The sequence below is a fragment of the Lithobates pipiens genome, unplaced genomic scaffold (assembly GCF_037356315.1).
Source record: "Lithobates pipiens isolate NorthernLeopardFrog02 unplaced genomic scaffold, aLitPip1_a1.2 Scaffold_18, whole genome shotgun sequence".
In the NCBI taxonomy this organism is placed as follows: domain Eukaryota; kingdom Metazoa; phylum Chordata; class Amphibia; order Anura; family Ranidae; genus Lithobates; species Lithobates pipiens.
The window spans coordinates 206,219,084-206,234,767 of NW_027507758.1; the positions used below are offsets into that span (position 1 = coordinate 206,219,084).

Consider the following 15,684-nt stretch of genomic DNA (forward strand, 5'->3'; position numbering starts at 1 on the left):
GCTTTCTTTGGGTGGTAATCACCAGGGTTTTTTATTTTTTTCCAAACAAACTAAAAAAAAAGACTAAACATTTTTGAAAATAAAAACAAAGAAATGTGTTCTGAATAGACAAGCTCCGTCCTTATCCCCCTCCCAGACACAAATTTTATCTTGTGTCGGGAAAACTTCTCAGAAATTGACTCATGCTGATATCAGAGGAAAAAAGCAACAGAGAAAGACACGACACTTAGGCCCTTCACACTTGAGCGACTTTCTGTTTGAAACTTAGCGTAGCGTAACGTAGCTCTAAAATGCTCAGCAAGCCAAGTCCTATTCATTGGCCCCTGTTCACATATAAGCATTCTGTTGTCTGAAGCAAAAGTAGGATTGTTGTACTCACTGTAAAATCATTTTCTCTTTAGTTCATTGACGGACACAGTTCCTTTAAATCTTGATGTTAGGGTCATATCGCCACCTTCATGAGAGGACTAGGCAGAACATGTAAAACATGTAAAAACTGTAAAAGCTGTAAAACTGCACAGCACCAGCCAGAGGGTGGTCCCATTGGCTATAACCCCTCACTCTGCTTCCTGCAGCTCAGTTCGTCAAAAAGTAGTAAAAACATAAATAGGAGGGGTGGGTGCTGTGTCCATCAATGAACGTCAGAGAAAAGGATTTTTTGATGAGTACAAAGATCCTATTTTCTCTTTCGTTCATTGACGGACACAGCTCCTTTAAATCTTGATCTTGGGGACATCCCCAAGCAGTGTCAAAAAATGAGGGGTGGAAACAGCAATAAATAACTTCACCCACAACATAGAGGAACTCCTCAACAGAGGAGTTGTCAAATTAAATGGCCGCCAGCAAAACCTGTGGCCAACTTATGCATCCGAAGATGAGTTCACAACAAACTTGTAACGTAAATGAAAGTGTGAATTGCAACATTGCACAGCCACCTGCAAAACCTTGCAGCCAAAGCAAGCATCCGAAGATTTGTGCACGTCAACTTTGTAAAACTTAGTGAAAGTGTGAACGGACGACCAAGTCGCCGCCTTGCGCACCTGAGAAACAGACACATGATGTCGGGAAGCCCAGGAGGTTCCAACTGCCCCGGTGTCGTGACAGGAAAGGGGGCTCTGTTAAGTAATAAGCCTGAACCACGGTCTGCTCCACAGAGAGCTGGTGGCCTTTTTCAGATCAGCCACCTAGACAGAGTCTGACCTCCGGAAGGGAGACATAGCAGACAAATACACCCGTAGAGCCCAGACCACAACCCGGGAATGTAAAGTAACTTCTTTTCGGATGTGTCGGCTAAGGACATATGGATGGCAACACAACATCTTAATTTAGACGAAAGGCCGAAACTACCTTTTGAAGAAAGGAAGGCTGCGGACCTAGTACCGCCTTATCCTTATGGAGAACTGGGTAGGGAGGCTTGCACGACAAAGCCGCCAATACAGAAACTCTCCAGATGTAATTGCCACTAGAAAGACTACTTTCTGAGAAAAGAGTTAACAAGGGATTTTCCCTAATATTTTTAAATGCCGGTTTCTGAAGAACCGATAGTACCAGATTCAGATCCCGCGGTGGTCGAACCGGAGGGGCTACATGTCAAAAACCTTGCACAAATATACTCACCAATGAGTGAGTCGCCAAGGGACTTGAAAGAAGACAGCCAAGGCTGACATCTGCCCCTTGATGGTGGCTAAGGCAAGTTTCTGATCCACTCCTCGCTGCAAAAAATAGCAGGAGCCTGGAAATGGAGTATGTGCGGACGCCACCCCATCTCCTCACACATGGAGATGTAGGCCTTCCACGTATGATGATAAATCTTCCGCGAAGATGACTTCCATGCCCTTAGCATAGTGGTAATTACAGAGTCTGACAGACCTTGGTCCCTTAACCCCGGCTTTCAACAGCCATGCCATTAAAAGCAGCAACGGTAAAGCAGGATGAAATATCGGACCTTGCGACAGAAGGTCCTCTCACATCGGCAGCCACCAAGGAAAATCCGCCACCAGTCATACTAGGTGGCGGTGAAGGACTCCAAGGCCAATCTGGGTTCATCAGAATCACCGGAATCCCCTCGGCCTCCACTCTGCATAGCAGGCGTGGCAGTAGTTTTTGTGGGAAGAAGGCATAATCAGCCAATAATGTCCCCATGGAGCAAAAAGCCTCTGATGCGTCCCCTCAGGGGTCTCTTGTCCCAGAGACAAACCTCCGTACCGTCCGATTGAGCCGAGAGGTCAAAAGATCCACATCTGGTGTGCCCCACCTTAGGTGAATGAGCCGGAATATATCCGGATGTAACGACCATTCCCCTTGGTCCAGCATCAGAGGACTCAGGTAGTCCGCATGCCAGTTTTTTTTACGCCCGGCATGTATACGGCCAACAAGGCCCGCACAGGCCACTCTGCCCACTGTAGGATGTGAGCGACCTCCCATGCTGCAGCCGAGCTCCTTGTTCCTCCTTGATGGTTGACATAGGCCACCGCTGTGGCGTTGTCCGCACCTGCAGCCTCTTTGACCATATGGAGAGGCACCGCCTGATCACCCGAAGTTCGAGCACATTGATCGGAAGGTGGGATCCTTCCCACGTCCAACGGCCCAGGGCCTACTGTACGTCAAAACTCTCCCCCAACCAGTCAAGCTGGCGTCCGTTGTGATCACCATCCAATGGAGAGGAAGGAATGATTTTTCCCAGACCGAAGGGTCAGAGACTTCAGCCACCTGAGCAGGGAATCCCTGGCTAGCCTAGCTGGCTCACCCCAATTTGACATTCTAGGGATGGCGGAGATTTGTCCCATATTGACAGGATCTCCCTCTGCAAGACTCGAGTGTGGAACTGAGCATATGGTACCGCCTCAAAAGTGGCTACCATAGGGATGTCCCCTCTCACCCCTGATATTCATTTTGACAATAGAACCTTTTTTAAGGAAAATACGTGCTAATGTGGATATCAGGGGGGTAAAAATAAAAAATGAGGATCAGAAGTTGGCAGCTTATGCAGATGATTTGATCTTTTTTGTAACGTCCCCAATTACATCTTTCCCATCTTTACTAATGGAGCTACGAGAATATGGGAAAATATCTAACTTTAGAATAAACTATGGAAAATCGGAGGCAATGGGAGTAGAGATGGATTCGCCTCAGTTGCAAGCAGTGTCCACGCAATTTGATTTTAGATGGACGAATTCATATATAAGTTACTTAGGAACAAAAATGTCAAAAAATCTAAATGAACTGTTTGAACTTAATTATATCCCACTGGTAAGACAGATCAAAAGTGATCTTCAAAAATGGGACAAAGAGATTTTTACATGGTTCGGGAGAACCAATATTATTAAGATGAATGTGATGCCCAGACTGTTATACATAATTCAACCTATACCAATTAAGATCCCTACAAGTTTGTTTAAGGATCTTAGATCAAGATTTATGAAGTTCATCTGGGCTGGGAAACCAGCAAGAGTACGCCGAGATATTTTAGTACTCCCCAAAGGAAAAGGAGGGATAGGACTTCCAGATCCAATAAAATACCAGGAGGCCTCACACTTAACTAGAGTAGTGGAATGGTGTAGGCTTAAAAACGAAAAACCGTGGATACAGACAGAACAAGCAGCGACAGATATCCCATTGGAAGGATTAGTGTGGATTCCAGATACAGAAATACCAACGGGATTGAGAAAACATCCAATACTAGGGGAGACATTACGAATAACTAAAAGAGTATTCAGGAAAACATCTATTTCAAGAACTCCCAGTCCGCTCCTTCCTATCCTTGGTACCCCAGCATTTCTACCGGGAATGACAGATCCAAAGTTTAAAACAATACAAGATAGAGGTATGAGTAGAATTTGTCATTTCTCGGTAGGCAACCGGTTAATGACTAAAAAAGATATTGAAAAAGGAATGACATTAGGACTAGACCCTTTCAGAATGAGGCAATTAGAAGCCTTTATTAGATCTAAATCAAAGGTATACGTAGAAATAAGGGCATTGACTGAGTTTGAAGAGATCTGTTTGAAAGGAGAGGAACTGAGACATCTGATGTCTTATTTTTATAGTATGTTAATAGAACAGGAGACTTCACAAGATTTGCCCTTTTTACAGGCTTGGGAAAGAGATTTAGGGACTACGTTTTCCCCAGAACAAAAGGATAAGATGCTGTTGTTTAATCAAAAGGCCTCGATGGCAAGCAGATATCAAGAAGGGGGATACAAGATCCTTACTAGGTGGTATAGAACACCAAAAGTGTTACATCAAATTTACCCCCAGATATCAGAGACATGTTGGAGATGTCATGGAGCAGAAGGAACATTATTACATATATTTTGGGAATGTCCAAAAATTAGAGTGTTCTGGGAGATGGTAGCCGATACTATTGTAAGGATTACAGGAATTGACCTGGGAGATAAACCGGCAACTTTTCTGCTGCTGGACATCCCAATGGCAATAGAAAGATTCAAAAATTCTTTGCTGAGACATTTATTGATAGCAGCAAGGGCATGTATCCCGGTTCTGTGGAAAAAAAGCAACCCTCCAGCTAGAGCACAGTGGTTTCAGAGAATTGCAGAAATCCAACAAATGGAAAATTTAACAATGACAATGAGAGATCAAGACGAGAAATATCAGAAGATCTGGGCTCCATATCTAAATTATAGAGAAAGTATGATGTGAAACATTTCGAAATATGATAGAGCAGGCGGGTGGTGGTGGGGGGGGGGGGGGAGTGAGGGGGGGGATTATAGTGAAAATTCAAACTTTTTTTTTTTTTTTTTTTTTTTCTCTTGTTTGTATATTTATCTATTTATTTCTCTGGGAGGGAAGGGTGAGGGAGGGGGGACATGGAATTGAGGTATGGATTGAAATATTATAAGACTGTTATAGCTGTTAAAGAAGTTGTAGATGTAAAACGAAATGTAATGTGAAATCTATGGAAAGAAAAGATGAAAAAATAAAGAATTTATAAAAAAAAAAGTGGCTACCATGAGAACCAGAACTTGCATGCAGAAACACAGCAACAACCACTTGGGCGACACCAACAACTTCACCGCAACTTGAAAAGTCTGCAGCTTGTCCAAAGCAAGAAGACTCACGCGTCTGAGGTAAGCCCAGGTACTCCAAGCGTTGAGTCAGCACAAACCCCAACTTTTTTAGGTTCAATACCCAACCAAACTCCCGGAGAGTTTGCATGGTGATCGTACCTCCTCCCGTAATTCTGAGGCAGAAGCTGCTCTCAGAAATAGGCCGTCCATGTAACCTAGGATTGCGATCCCGCATTGCCTTAACACCAGAATGCGGTTAATACCTTGGTGAAGACCATGGGCGCTGATGCCAGGCCAAAAGGGAGAGCCGCCAATTGATCGTGCTCTTCCCCGACTGCAAATCGCAGAAACCTCTGATGTCTGAGGCATATGGGTACATGTAAGTATTCGTCCTTGATGTCCAAGGATGCCAGGAAGTCCCCCTGATGGAATGAGGCGACTACGGAGCGAACTGATTTCATCCTGAACCTTGCCCTTTCACAAAGCTGTTGAGGGTTTTAAAAGGTCCAGCCTTGGACGGACCCCTTCCTTTTTTGGGATTACAAACAGATTGGAATAGAATCCCTGAAACCTTTCCAGCGTCGGTGCAGGAACTATCACCTTGCACAGAAGCGGGTCCTGTACAAGCCCAAACAGGGCCTCCTGACGAGCCGCAAGCCGATGAAGGTTGGCAGGAAAGAATCTGTTTGGCGGACAAGAAAGAAACCATCTTGTATCCCAATGAAACCAGTTTGTAGACCCATCGGTCGGACCGTAGGGGGATCCACCGAGCTACAATCTCCGGAAGGCGAACCCTCGCCCAAGAGTCGGGCGGGGGCAACCTTCATGCGGTAACATCTTTGCTCGCAGAATTTGGCTTGCGAAACCAGAGGCACTTTCGTCCCTCCGCATGCACATTGTTGGACTGGGAGTGCTTTCCTGCCAACCCAGACGGGTGGAAAAAGAGGGCCCATGCCTACGGTGTGGCTCCTTACACCTTTCGTGGACTGTGGGAGCAATGTGCTCTTCCCACCGGTGACATTCTTAATAAAGTCATCCAGCGAGGCTCCAAATAGCCTCTCACCTTGGAAGGGCAAATCCGCCAGTGCTATTTTGGATGCCTGGTCCACAGGCCAGCATTTCAGCCATCAGGCGCCGTAGCACCACTGCTGATACTGATGCTCTAGAGAGCAGGGGGACCGTATCCAGGGCTGTATCACAGACATACTTAAGGCAATGCACCAACAGGTCTGCCAGTTCTACGCAGACCGGGGAAGTCTGTTGCTTCAACAATTCCTGGTGCAGAAATTTTGCCCATTCAGCAAATGCCTGTGACACCAAGGGCCACGGCCAACACTGGTCATAACACTGACCCTACTACCGTACACATGGACCGGGCCACCGACTCGGCCCTCCTTTCCGTAGGGTCCTTGAAGATAGGATTCCCTTCTACAGGAATCATGGTTACTTTATTTAACCTGGATACTGGGGAGTTAATGACTGGAGGAGATGCCCATTTTTTCAGGAGGCTCTCCTTAAAGGGGTAACGCACCGTCCTCCTTTTTGAGACTGAATAGGCCCCTTGCGGGCTCCCCCATTCCTTGTATATAAACTTATCAAAATAAGTTAAATATGGAACACCGGAGCAGTGCGGGGCGGTTTGCAGGGCCTAAAAAGGACCACCACCTCTGCAGATGCCCCTGCTGTATCCTGTCTGTTCAGGGTAACCCGCACTGCAGTGATAAGTGCTCCTACTAGTGCCTTTCACGCTAATCCGGACACACTTATCCTCACTGTCCACGGTCTGGTCTGCATCCTCTGACATGTCAGAACAGGGGCCGCCTGTCACTGCGGGACCGAGTCTGAATCAGAGCTTTCCCCAGAAGAAGGGGGGGGTAGGGGGGCGTTTGTTTACTCCCCTTGCACACTGCCATCACTTTGTCAACGAAAATCTCCAGGACCGCTGACCAAGTGTCCATGGGCACTTCAGGTGCAGGTGAGCCGGTTGCAACAACAGGGATGTCTGGAAAAGAAGCGCCAGCTTCTGACACCATGCTGACCCTCACTTGCCTGTCACCACTCAGGGACCTAAGGCAAGGCACACAAATCCCACCCTCCAAGCTGATTCACAGACTGACAGACTGAGGGACCCCCCCTGCAGGACTCACCATCCTGACCCAGGTACTGCTCTGCACCGTCGCTGTCCGCTCTCCCCTGTGTCAATCTTGAGGTGTTCTGAGTAAAAATCGCACCATTCTAGATGCATACAGTCACCAGTGGTGGGGTAAAAACAAGCTGAGGCTACAATAAAATGGCCACTGCCCGTTCTAGCAAAGAAAACTCCAAGAAAATGGCAGTCGAACCTTCTAGGAAATGGTTGACAGTAATACACTGGTTAAGACTACAGGAAAATGTCTGCGGTGACCCCCCCCATAGCAAACGGACGAACACCTCACCGTGACCAGTAAAAAAAAAAACACAGGGAAAGAGGGAGCGGACCCCAACAGCCAGCGCAGCCCCCCGCCAAGGCCCGGAGGACCCCCAGCCAGGTACATACACTGCACCTCATGCCCAGTCACACAGTGGTCCAGTATGGGGAGGAGAGAAAGAGGGACAGGGAGAGGAGAAGGAGCGTGAGAGACCCCATAGTCGACCTCCCAGGGAATGTCCAGCTGCTCCATTCTGCCGGGACAGATGGAGCCGTACTTATCCCTCCTGTCGGGACCATTGGATGCAATCCACCACAGACCCATCACCCGAGCAGTACAGGGTGGCTGCCGGCCACAGCAGACTGACACGACAGCAGTAGCCCGGTTATAGGTGTGCCCCAGAGCATATAGCTCACCAGCTGCCCCTGGACCAGAAAGGGGCATGTCGTATCCAACCCAGCATGTAGCTAGGGTCTGCTCGTACTCAATGGCCAGGTTGGGGAGACTACAAGGATCTATATTATCCAGCCTGTCACCACCCTGGCTGTTGATTGTAGATTACAGGATCAAAAAATGCAGAAAAAATTAAAAATGGTCCCCTCAGGAAGCCAGGTCCTTCTCCTACACTAGGTAGAAGAAAACTGAGCTGCCGGAAGCAGAGTGAGGGGTTATAGCCAGTGCTGTGCAGTTTTGCTGTTTTTACGTTTTAAATGTTCTGCCTAGTCCTCTCCTCTCTCTCCTCTGGCGATATAACCCTAAGGTCAAGATTTAAAGGAGCTGTGTCTGTCAATGAACGAAAGAGAAACACCTGTCACTCAAAAAAGTACACCACATGAGCTTCTTTTTGGCAGATTACAAGTGTTTTTGGCCCCACAAACTTCAATAGAAACACCTGACTTGAGCGTTTTACAAGCACTTTGTTGCTCGTTTTCTGCTCAAACAGCAGCTGTTCACCCCTAATTTCCTTCTTCTCCCCCTAGTGCTTTCTACTGGCTAAACAACAACACCTGAAGCTGTAAAACGCTTGTAATTTGCTTCTAAAACGCTTTAAAAATGCTTGTAAAAATTTGCAAAAACACACTTTAAAAATATGTCACGAAAAACACTGGTAAATCACTATGCTCAGGTGTGAATGGAGCCTTAGCTTAGGAGAGGTAAGTAAACACTGCGGTTACAGTATCTCACAAAAGTGAGTACACCTCTTACATTTTTGTAAATATTTTATTATATCTTTTCATGTGACAAAACTGAAAAAATAGTGGCGCACCGAATGGGAATTTTGGAGCCAAAGCCGAAAATGCAGGATGCACATTGCTGAAAACCAAACTAAAAATTAAAGCTTTTAAAAAATATTTATATTTTTATATACAATTGTATTATATTCAGCTTTTTAATTAATATTGATTTAAATTAATACAAATTTATGGTTGCCCAATATTGGCCTTAAGAAAAATGCAAACTATCCATCTCTTTTTCAAGTCCTCAGTCTCTAATCATCATGTCTGCAATCTCTTACTTAAACACACTGCTAATAGTATGGTCAGAGACTGCAGACAGGATACAAGAGATCAATGCAGCCTTGCCAGTGCATGTTAGATACAGCCTTGCCAGTCCCTGTGAGATACAGCCTGCCTGCCTGCCTGCCTGCGCCTGTCAGATGCAGCCTCAGCAGTGCCTGTTAGAAGCAGCCTCACCAGTGCCTGTCAGATGCAGCCTCACCAGTGCCTGTCAGATGCAGCCTCTCACCAGTGCCCGTCAGATGCAGCCTCTCACCAGTGCCGTCAGATGCAGCCTCTCACCAGTGCCCGTCAGATGCATCCTCTCACCAGTGCCCGTCAGATGCAGCCTCTCACCAGTGCCCGTCAGATGCAGCCTCTCACCAGTGCCCGTCAGATGCAGCCTCTCACCAGTGCCCATAAGATGCAGCCTCTCACCAGTGCCCATAAGATGCAGCCTCTCACCAGTGCCCATAAGATGCAGCCTCTCACCAGTGCCTGTAGGATGAAGTCTGCCTGTGCCCATAAAATGCAGCTTGCCTGTGCCCATAAGATGAAGCCTCTCGCCAGTGCCTGTGGGATGCAGCCTGCCTGTGCCCATAAAATGCAACCTCTCACCAGTGCCTGTGGGATGCAGCCTGCCTGTGTCACGGAGCTGGATTTGAATTGCCTGAGCCACAGTAACAATGTCCCGACTCCTGTGATTACGTCACCCTGATTCAATGTCCCGGCACTGGATCAGTGTGCTGTTTATCACAGGAAGCAGGTCACTGTTACTGCAGCCCGGGCAATTCAGCTCCCTGACACAGAGAGATCGGCGCTTTACAAGGAGAGGAGGAGGAAGGGGAGGACAGGACCTTGAGCAGCCAGGATGACATCATGCAATGAAGAGCACCCAGTGGTGCGGCCACCACTACTGCACCTTAGCAACATTTTTTTTTCAGCAATATGCCAAAAACATAATTTTTGCCCGCCAAATTTTCAGTGTAAATTTGCTGTCCCTTCAAAATAACGCAACACACAGCCATTAATGTCTAAACCGCTGGTAACAAAAGTGAGTACACCCCTAAGTGAAAATGTCCAAATTGGGACCAATGTGACAATATTTTGTGTGGCCACCATTATTTTCCAACACTGCCTTAACCCTCTTGGGCATGGAGTTCACCAGAGCTTCACAGGTTGACACTGGAGTACTCTTCCACTCCTCCTCTTACATGCCTATTAGACTCACCATCTTATGGGTGTGTGGGTCCACATTTGAGGGTAAGAGTATTTAATACACATTGATATTGGAGTTCTATCACTTGAAATTGCATACCTTCTTCGAAGATGAACTGCACCTATTTATTGTTGCCATATCACCAATGATATGCATATTGAGCATGTTTAGAGAGACTGTGTGTTATTTTGAGCAACCTTTCGTGCTGTTCATACAGAGATTATATGTGTTTATTAACTTTTTTGATGTTGCACAGTGCACATTATTAACATCAGTATTGTATTTATTTGTTTGAATCATTTATCACTACAGTTATGGGGTAGAGGTTATGTTTCAGCAGCGCTACATTTTTTTTTGTTTTTAATTCTGTTTACACAATTCAATCGTTGTTGATGTTGGCTGCTGCACTTCACTCAAATTTTTTTTCACTTTGGTTGCGCAATTATATTTTGTTTTGTTTGTATGTCACAGTACATGTTGGCATTCATGATTCCCTCAATGAACTGTAGTCCTCCCATGCCGGTGTTGTAAAATTTTCTGCGGCCAATGAAAAATGCAACGCCCGTCACTTCTGGTGCGGCTCCATCACTGAAACAGCTGACAGCGGGGCTTTACCGCACATGTGCCATTTCACCGCTATTAACGGCGCATGCGCGGGAGTTAACAGCGCTGCACAAGCTGACGGTGGAGCTTTACTGCGCATGCGCGATGGCGGGAGCTGGTCGAGAAATTTTATGCTCTCACGCTGCGCATGCGCAAATCTTATGCACGTCCAGGGTCAAGAAAAAATATGGACTCGAGGGGCAGGCGGAGAGTTGGTGGGAGGGGGAGATAGAGCGGAGCTTGGAGAGGGGGGCGGGGCCCCGTGCATAGCACGTAGTACATGTACAGTACATTGTTCTGCCAATAAATACGCCTCACTGCGCCCAGAAAATGCTGCCTCACTGTGCCCAGAAAATGCTGCCTCACTGTGCCCAGCAAACGCCGCCTCACCGTGTCCAGCAAACGCTGCCTCACAGTGCCCAGAAAATGCCGCTTAACTGCGCCCAGCAAATGCCTCACTGTACCCAGCAAATGCCGCCTCACTGTGCCCAGCAAACGCCGCCTCACTGTGCCCAGCAAACGCCGCCTCACTGTGCCCAGCAAACGCCGCCTCACTGTGCCCAGCAAACGCAACCACTGTGCCCAACAAACGCAACCACTGTGCCCAGCAAACGCAGCCACTGTACCTATCAATTGCTGCCATATTGTCAAGCCGTAGCTGTGCTCCCTGGAGATATGCTGCTGGAGGGAGCCCAGACAGCCATAAATGAGCGACCTGCATGTCATGGTAAGTGAAACCATCCTATATCCCACTCCATCTTCCCAGAGAACAGGGACCCCCTCCCCCCCGGGACAGGGACCCCCCCCCCCCCCCGAGAACAGGGAAACCTTCTCTCCTGGGAACGGGGACCCCCTTCTCTCCTGGGAACGGGGACTTCATCTCACCTAGGGACCCCACCTCCTCTAAGAACAGGAACCTGATCACCCTGTGTGCGCCAACCTCACTGCCCTGCCTGTCATGTGTCCTGTGTGAGGGCCCTCCTGTGACAGCTCTTATAAGGACTTCATCCCACTGTGTGATTCCCCCTACATGACTGATCCCTCTGTGTGCAAAATCTACACGGGGAACCCCTCTGTTTGCTCCCCAGGTCTGCATACTCTGACCCCCCACCTGTACCATTTCCACATCCTCTCACTGTCTCTTGTATCCTGTGCACATGTTCCGACCACCTCTTGTACCATGTTTGCAGCCTCTAGCCACCTCCTGTATCCTGTCTGCAACCTCTAGCCACCTCCTGTATTCTGTCCACAGCCTCTAACTGTCTCTTGTATCCTGTCTGCAATCTCTGACTATCTCTTGTCTTTTAACGTGTCTACAGTTTCTTAGGGGGAGTCTGGAGAGGAATCAAGAGTGAGAGCACCGCCGGGATTGGGATTACGGCAGGAGTCAGATGTGTACGTTGCACCGGAGAGGAGGTCAGTGACAGCGCCGTCAGGCCAGTCTGGGGGGGGGGGGGTGTACTGATGTAAGGGGGGAGTGAATACAATTATGTAAGAGGGCACTGATAAAGATTTCCCATCATCTCAGTAATAACCCCCCCCCCCCCCCCCAAGTGTATTCACTCTGCGAAAGGTGGTCCCCGTCCCCACCCCCACATAACATTTCCAGGCATTCCCCTTCACACCAGAGTCTGCATGATTCTTCCCCCTTACAGTGCAAAGGAAAATGCTAGAGAGCATGATCTAAGGAGGAACTCTGATGTAAGGGGTGCTCTGGTCACCAGAGACCACCTTATATCAGAGTGCACTGCATTCCCATTTACATCAGAGTTTCCACTTACATCAGGGTCTGTAGCATTGCCCTTTACATCAGGGTTCGCAGAGTTCCCCCTGTAAGATTAGAAGGGATGGAGGCCCAGAGACATGTGCAGAGTACACAGAGGATACATGGGATAGATTAGAAGGGATGGAGGCCCAGAGACATATCCAGAGTACACAGAGGATACATGGGATAGATTAGATGGGATGGATGTCCAGGGAAAACAGAGGAGGCATCCATAGACATGGTACAAGAGGTGGTCGGAACATGTGCACAGGATACAGGAGGCAGAGGATGTGGTAGTCAGAGTATGCAGACATGTAGGGGGAGCAAACAGAGGGGTTTCCTGTGTAAGTTTTGCACACAGAGGGATCAGTCGTGTAGGGGGATCACACAGTGGGATGAAGTCCTTATAAGAGCTGTCACAGGAGGGCCCTCACACAGGACACATGACAGGCAGGGCAGTGAGGTTGGCGCACACAGGGTGATCAGGTTCCTGTTCTTAGGGGAGGTGGGGTCCTGATCCCCAGGGCAGATGGGGCCCCTAGGTGAGATGAAGTCCCCGTTCTCAGGAGAGATAGAGTTCATGTCCCCAAGAGGGAAGGGGGCCCCTGTCCCCAAAAAGGAAGGGGGCCCCTGTCCCCAAGAGGGAAGGGGGCCCCTGCCCCCAAGAGAGAAGGGGGCCCCTGCCCCCAAGAGAGAAGGGGGCCCCTGTCCCCAAGAGAGAAGGGGGCCCCTGTCCCCAAGGGGGGAGATGGTCCCTGTCCCGGGGGAGGGGGTCCCTGTCCCGGGGGGAGGGGGTTCTCAGGGAAGATGGAGTGGGATATGGGATGGTCTCACTTATCATGACATGCAGATCCCTCTTTTATGACCGTCTGGGCTCCCTCCAGCAGCACAGATGGGTGATCAGTATATCCCCAGGGAGCACAGCTATGGCTTGACAATCTGGAAGCGTTTCCTGGGCGCAGTGAGGCGGCGTTCGCTGGGCGCAGTGAGGCTGCGTTTTCTAGATCGGCGGCATTTTCTGGGCACGGTGAGGCCGCGATTTCTGGGCACGGTGAGGCCGGGTTTTCTGGGCACGGTGAGGCCGCGATATCTGGGCACGGTGAGGCGGCGTTTGCTGGGCACGGCGAGGCGGCGTTTGCTGGGCAAAGTAAGGCAGTGTTTTCTAGTGAGGCGGCGTCTGCTGGGCCCAGTGAGGCGGCGTCTGCTGGGCCCAGTGAGGCGGCGTCTGCTGGGCCCAGTGAGGCGGCGTCTGCTGGGCCCAGTGAGGCGGCGTCTGCTGGGCCAAGTGAGGCGGCGTCTGCTGGGCCCAGTGAGGCGGCGTCTGCTGGGCCCAGTGAGGCGGCGTCTGCTGGGCCCAGTGAGGCGGCGTCTGCTGGGCCCAGTGAGGCGGCGTCTGCTGGGCCCAGTGAGGCAGTGTTTTCTAGTTAGGTGGCATTTTCTGGGCATGGTGAGGCTGCGTTTTTTGGGCGCGGTGAGGCGTGGCGTTTTTTGGGCGCAGTGAGGCGTGGCGTTTTTTGGGCGCAGTGAGGCGTGGCGTTTTTTGGGCGCAATGAGGCGGCGTTTGCTGGGCGCAGTGAGGCGGCGTTTGCTGGGCGCAGTGAGGCGGCGTTTGCTGGGCACAGTGAGGCATTTTCTGGGCACAGTGAGGCATTTGCTGGGCGCAGCGAGGCGTATTTATTGGCAGAACGTACTGTACATGTACTCCGTGCTATGCACGGGGCCCCGCCCCCCCTCTCCAAGATCCGCTCTATCTCCCCCTCCCACCAACTCTTCGCCTCCGCCCGCCCCCCTCGAGTTCATTATTTTTCTTGACCCTGGACGTGCATAAGATTTGCGCATGCGCGATTCGCAGCATGAGAGCATAATATTTCTCGACCAGCTCCCGCCATCGCGCATGCGCAGTAAAGCCCCGCCGTCAGCTTGTGTAGTGCTATTAACGCCCGCGCATGCGCTGTTAATAGCGGTGAAGTAGATTTTAAAAACGGATAAAAGGGGACTTTGGGACTTTAAAGGCACCAAGTACACTGAGAAATATAGAAGATTTTTTATATATAAATGTATTCAAAAATTAAAGATTGAAAAGACATACATAATTAAAGAGTTAAAAATTTAACACAAAAGATTGTATCCACACATATATGGGTCTACATCAGCATTTACATCACAATTCGATATAGTGCAGTTCAGGATATATACAAAGGGTCTTATCGACCAGATATAATGTAAATTAGCGTATATAGTCACTATAATGATGAGCTGGTGTAGCATCCCAAGGATATGCCCGACATGTTTCGCGTTGTTGAAAACGCTTCTTCTGGGGCGCAATAAGAACACTCTTAAAGATTAAAAAGAAATAGAATACATAAACACAGTATACATTTCCAAACTGTTACAGAACATAAATTATTACATGCATTTAGTCAAAGCATATGAAAAGGTAATGTGCAAATAGTAAGACAGACGATGCCTATCGGAAAAAGATATCTTTTTCCGATAGGCATCGTCTGTCTTACTATTTGCACATTACCTTTTCATATGCTTTGACTAAATGTTTGTAATAATCTATGTTCTGTAACAGTTTGGAAATGTATACTGTGTTTATGTATTCTATTTCTTTTTAATCTTTAAGAGTGTTCTTATTGCGCCCCAGAAGAAGCGTTTTCAACAACGCGAAACATGTCGGGCATATCCTTGGGATGCTACACCAGCTCATCATTATAGTGACTATATACGCTAATTTACATTATATCTGGTCGATAAGACCCTTTGTATATATCCTGAACTGCACTATATCGAATTGTGATGTAAATGCTGATGTAGACCCATATATGTGTGGATACAATCTTTTGTGTTAAATTTTTAACTCTTTAATTATGTATGTCTTTTCAATCTTTAATTTTTGAATACATTTATATATAAAAAATCTTCTATATTTCTCAGTGTACTTGGTGCCTTTAAAGTCCCAAAGTCCCCTTTTATCCTTTTTTAAAATCTATATTCATTAACCACTTGCCGCTCACCCTATAACAAAATGACGGTGGCAAAGTGGTTTCATAATCCTGATCGAACGTCATATGACATGATCAGGATTATGAGCCGCTGCGCGCCCCCGGCGGCGCGCATCGCGGCGATCGTTGTTGCGGGGCGTCAGTCTGACACCCCGCAA

General features: G+C 48.3%; 1 protein-coding gene across 3 annotated transcripts in view; it reads right to left on the reverse strand.

Moving 5' to 3' along the window:
* Positions 1–15,684, reverse strand: part of SFT2D1 (SFT2 domain containing 1) — a 576,004-nt gene that overhangs the window by 337,287 nt on the left and 223,033 nt on the right. The gene's annotated exons all lie outside the window — the stretch shown is intronic.